Consider the following 6,000-nt stretch of genomic DNA (forward strand, 5'->3'; position numbering starts at 1 on the left):
ATAAATAAAACGTGGTATATACATATAATGGAATATTATTCAGCAATAAAAAGGAATGAAGTCCTGGTATATGTGACAACAGGGATGAACTTGGAAGAGATTATGTTGAATGAACTAAGCCAGACACAAAAGGACAAATAGTGTTTGATCTCACTGATTTTAAACAATTAGAATAAGCAAACTCATAGAGTCAGGATCTAGAATATAGGTTACCATGGGATGGGGTGGGGATAGGGAATGGGAAGTTAAGGCTTAAATTATACAGGGCTCATATTTGGAACGATGGAAAAATTTTTCTAATGGATGCTGGTAATGGTAGCACAACATTGTGAACATAATTAACCATACTAAAATATATATCTGAATGTAGTTAAAAGGGTAAGTGTTGAGAGGATCCAAGATGGCAGATTAGGAAAGACAGAAAAATACTCCTCCATGAAAAACACTAGATAAAAGACAGAAAGTGCTCCAGAATTGCAGTTATAGGGTCCTACTGGCTGGACAAGGTCCACTACATCTACAGTGACTGTGCACTTGGTGAAACCAAGAGACTGTGTTTGGAATCAAGTGAATGAGGCTCTGGGTAAACAGCAGCTGAGCTGCACCACAGTGGGGTGAAACCTGGGGTCGGCATTTGGAGGCGGGTTAGTTTAAAAGCCTGGAAAGCGGCTGTGGATCCAGCAGCGAGAGCCACAGAGTCAAGTGCAGTGGGGAGAGCCTTCCATGCCCCGGGCACCTCCCTCAGTATCTGGTGTGGGTGACAGCATTTTGCACACCCACAGCTAATTGTCCTGGAGCCAGGAATGGGCCGCTGCGGCAGGCGGAAGACCGCGGAAGTAGGAAGTTACCATGCCCCGTATAGCCATCTTTTCAGTGGGCTGGGAGATGCCTATTCGCAGCACCACGGCCGAGAGCTTTGCTTAGGGATTCCACAGCCCTGTGACATTGTGCAGTCTTCCTCTGTGGAAGCCTGCAGAGTGCACAATTTAGAGATTGGGTCCTTCACGGAAGTGCCAAGAGCCTTACACCAATCCCAGGGACTTGTGGGCCCCTGGCAGAGAGGGACCGTGGGGAATCTGAACTGAAGTGTTGGACTTGTGCAACAGCCCCAGGGTATTCCAGTCACAGCCCAAGGAATGGCTGGGAGTTCTGGGTCTTAAAGCCATCTTCCCTGCCTAACTGCACAGGGCAACCCTCCCCCCCTCAACACTCACAGCTGGCAGTCTCAACTGCACACAGAAAATTGATGCACTGAATGGACCGCCACAAGGTTTGTACCTCCACTTGCTGCACAGACGAAGTTGGGGAGAATTGACTTGAGGGTAATAGTTGGCTTGGGGGTGCCATCTGCTGGTAGGTGAGGAAAAGTACACTGCACCAAGCTGTATCTCTGCCAAATTATAGATAATTTTTCAAATAAGTCTGCATATCCTAAAAGAACCTCATCAAGATAAGCAAATGCCAAGAGGCCAAAACAACAGAAAATCTTCAAGCATATGAAGACACCAGAATATATGGATAACCCAAATGCCCAAATCAAAAAAACCAGAGGAGACACAGAACTTGGAGCAATTAAAGAAATAATCACAAACAACAAGGTCATGACTCAGGATATAAAGGACATCAAGAAGACCCTAGAAGAGCATAAAGAAGAATTTGCAAGAGTAAAACAAATAGATGAGCTTATGAAAATAAAAGAAACTGTTGATGAAATAAAAAGATCCTAGAAACACACGGCAGCAGATTAGATGAACTCAAAGAACAAGTAGGTAATCTTGAAGAAAATGTTTTGGAGCACGAAAGTGCAAAAGAAATGGAGAAAAAAAATCAGAAAATTTGAAATGGATCTCAGGGATATGATGGATAACATGAAGCACACAAATATAAGACTCATTGGTGTTCCAGAAGGGGGGAGAGAAGGGTAAAGGACTAGGAAGAGTAATCAAAGACATTGTTGGGGAAAACTTCCCAACCTTCTAAATGACAAAAATGCGCAAATCATAGACGTCCAACAAACTCCAAACAGAATAAATCCAAATAAACCCACTCCAAGACATATTCTGATCAGATTGTCAAATGCTGAAGAGCAGAAGCAAGTTCTAAAAGCAGCAAGAGAGCAGCAATTCACCACGTACAAGGGAAACAATATAAGACTAAGTAGTGACTACTAAGCGGCAACCATGGAGGCGAGAAGGCAGTGGTATGACATATTTAAAATTCTGAAAGAGAAAAATTGCCAACCAAGAATCCTTTATCCAGCAAAACTCTCCTCCAGATTTGAAGGAGAGCTTAAAATCTTCACAGACAAACAAATGCTGAGAGAATTTGCTAACAAGAGACGTGCCCTAAAAAAGATACTAAAGAGAGCCCTACCAGCAGAGAAAAAAGGAAAGGAGAGAGAGGTATGGAGAAGGGCTCAGAATTAAAGAGTTTTAGTAAGGTTACATTAAAGGAAATAAAGATACAGGGGAAAAATATATCTGACAAATAAAAACCAAAGGATATGATGACTGATTCAAGAAATGCCTTCACAGTAATAACATTGAATGTGAATGGATTCAACTCCCCAATTAAAAGATATAGATTGGCAGAATGGATTAAAAAAACATGAACCATCAATATGTTGCTTACAAGAGACTCACTGGACCCAGAGACACAAAGAAATTGAAAGTGAAAGAATGGAAAAAATATTCCATGCAAGCTACAGCCAAAAGAAAGCAGGAGCAGCAATATCAGTCTCAGATAAAATAGACTTCAAATGCAAGGATGCTATAAAAGATGAAGAAGGTCACTATATACTAATAAAAGGGACATTTCAACAAGAAATAGCAATCATAATTGTCTATGCACCCAATCAAGGTACACCAAAGTCCATAAGACAAACATTGGCAAAACTGAAGAAAGCAATAGATGTTTCCACAATAATTGTGGAAGACTTCAATACATCACTCTCTCCTATAGACAGATCAACCAGACAGAGGACTGAGAAGGAAACTGAAAACCTAAAAAATCTGATAAATGAATTTGACTTAACAGACATATATAGAACTTTACATCCCAAATCACCAGGATACACTTTCTTCTCTAGTGCTCATGGAACTTTCTCTAGAATAGATCATATGCTGGGGCATAAAACAAGCCTCAATGAATTTAAAAAGACTGAAATTATTCAAGGCATATTCTTTGATCACAATGGAATACAACTAGAAGTCAATAACCATCAAAGATTCACAAATATCTAGAGGTTAAACAACACACTCCTAAACAATCAGTGGGTTCAAGAAGAAATTTCTAAATATCTAGAGACAAATGAAACTGAGAGCACAACATATCAAAACTTATAGGATGCATTGAAGGCAGTATTAAGGGGGAAATTAATAGCTCTAAATGCATACACTAAAAAGGAAGAAAGCTAAAATCAAAGAACTAATGGATCAACTGAAGAAGCTAGAAAATGAACAGCAAACTAATCTTAAACCAAGTAGAAGAAAAGAAATAACAAGGATTAAAGCAGAAATAAATGACATAGATAACACAAAAACAATAAAGAGAATAAATAAAACCAAAAGTTGGTTCTTTGAGATCAACAAGATTGACAAGCCCCTAGCTAGACTGACAAAAATCAAAAAGAGAGAAGACCGAAATAAAATAATAAATGAGAGAGGCAACATTACTGTGGATCCCAAAGAAATTTAAAAAATTTTTGAGGATACTATGAACTGTACGCCAACAAACCAGATAATGTAGAGGAAATGGACAATTTCCTGTAAACACATGAACAACCTAGACTGACCAGAGAAGAAATAGAAGACCTCAACAAACCCATCACAAGTAAAGAGATCCAATCAGTCATCAAAAATCTTCCTACAAATAAATGCCAGGGCCAGATGGCTTCACAGGGGAATTCTACCAAACTTTCCAAAAACAACTGACACCAATCTTACTCAAACTCTTTCAAAACATTGAAGAAAATGGAACACTACCTAACTCATTTTATGAAGCTAACATCAATCTAATACCAAAACCAGGCAAAGATGCTACAAAAAAGGAAAACTACCGGCCAATCTCCCTAATGAATATAGATGCAAAAATCCTCAACAAAATACTTGCAAATCGAATCCAAAGACACATTAAAAAATCATACACCATGACCAAGTGGGGTTCATTCCAGGCATGCAAGGATGGTTCAACATAAGAAAATTAGTCAATGTAATGCAACAAATTAACAAATCTAAAGGGAAAAAAATCAAATGATCATCTCAATAGATGCTGCAAAAGCATGCAACAAAATCCAGCATCCTCTTTTGATAAAAACACTTCAAAAGGTAGGAATTGAAGGAAACTTCCTCAATATGATAAAGAACATATATGAAAAACCCACAGCCAGCATAGTACTCAATGGCAAGAGACTGAAAGCCTTCCCTCGAAGATCAGGAACAAGAAAAGGATGCTCGCTGTCACCACTGTTATTCAACATTGTGCTAGAAGTGCTAGCCAGAGTAATCTGTCAAGACAAAGAAATAAAAGGCATCCAAATTGGAAAGGAAGAAGTAAAACTGTCATTGTATGCAGATGATATGATCTTGTATCTGGAAAACCCTGAGAAATTGATACCATAGTTACTTGAGCTAAAAAACAAATTTAGCAAAGTAGCAGGATACAAGATTAATGCACATAAGTCAGTACTGTTCCTATACACCAGAAATGACCTAACTGAAGAGACACTCAAGAACAAGATTTCATTCTCAATAGCAACTACAAAAATCAAGTACCTGGGAATAAACTTAACCAAGGATGTAAAAGACATATACATAGAAAACTATAGAACTTTACTAAAAGAAATAGAAGGGGACCTAAAAAGATGGAAAATATTCCATGTTCATGGATAGGAAGGCTAAATGTCATTAGGATGTCAATTCTACCCAAACTCATCTACAGATTCAATGCAATTCCAATCAAAATTCCAACATACTTTGCAGACTTGGAAAAGCAAGAGATTTATTTGGAAGGGAAAGATGCCTCAAATTGCTGAAAACATTTTAAAAAAGAAAAACGAAGCAGGAGAACTTACATTCCCTGACCTTTAAGCTTAGTATAAAGCCACAGTAGTCAAAACAGCATGGTACTGGCACAAAGATAGACATATTGATCAATGGAATTGAATTGAGAATTTGGAGATAGACCCTCAGATCTACAGCCGACTCATCTTTGATAAGGCCCCCAAAACCAATGAACTGGGACATAACAGTCTATTCAACAAACGGGGCTGGCAGAGCTGGATATCCACATCCAAAAGAATGAAAGAGGACCCCTACCTCACACCCTACACAAAAATTAACTAAAAATGGATTAATGACCTCAATATAAGAGACAGTACCACAAAACTGGTAGAATATAAGGAAACATCTTCAAGATCTTGTACTAGAAGGTCACTTCTTAGACCTTACACCCAAAGCATAAGCAACAAAAGAAAAAATAGATAAATGGGGACTTCTCAAGCTTAGAAGTTTCTGTACCTCAAAGGAATTTGTCAAAAAGGTGAAGAGGCAGTCAACTTAATGGGAAAAAATATTTGGAAACCATGTATCTCACAAAAGACTGATATCTTGCATATATAAAGAAATCCTACAACTCAATGACAACAGTACAAACAGACCAATTATAAAATGGGCAAAAGATATGAAAAGACAGTTCTCTGAAGAGGAAATACAAATGACCAAAAAATATATGAAAAAATGTTCATCTTCACTAGCTATTAGGGAGATGCAAATCAAGACCACAATGAGATATCATCTCACACCAATTAGATTGGCTGCCATTAAACAAACAGGAGACTACAAATGCTGGAGAGAATGTGGAGAATTGGAACTCATATTCATTGCTGGTGGGACTGTATAATGGTACAGCCACTCTGGAAGATAGTCTGGTGGTTCCTTAGAAAACTAGATATCGAGTTACCCTTCAATCCAGCAATTTCACTTCTCGGTATATACCCGGAAA

Source organism: Choloepus didactylus, chromosome X (genome assembly GCF_015220235.1).
Source record: "Choloepus didactylus isolate mChoDid1 chromosome X, mChoDid1.pri, whole genome shotgun sequence".
In the NCBI taxonomy this organism is placed as follows: domain Eukaryota; kingdom Metazoa; phylum Chordata; class Mammalia; order Pilosa; family Megalonychidae; genus Choloepus; species Choloepus didactylus.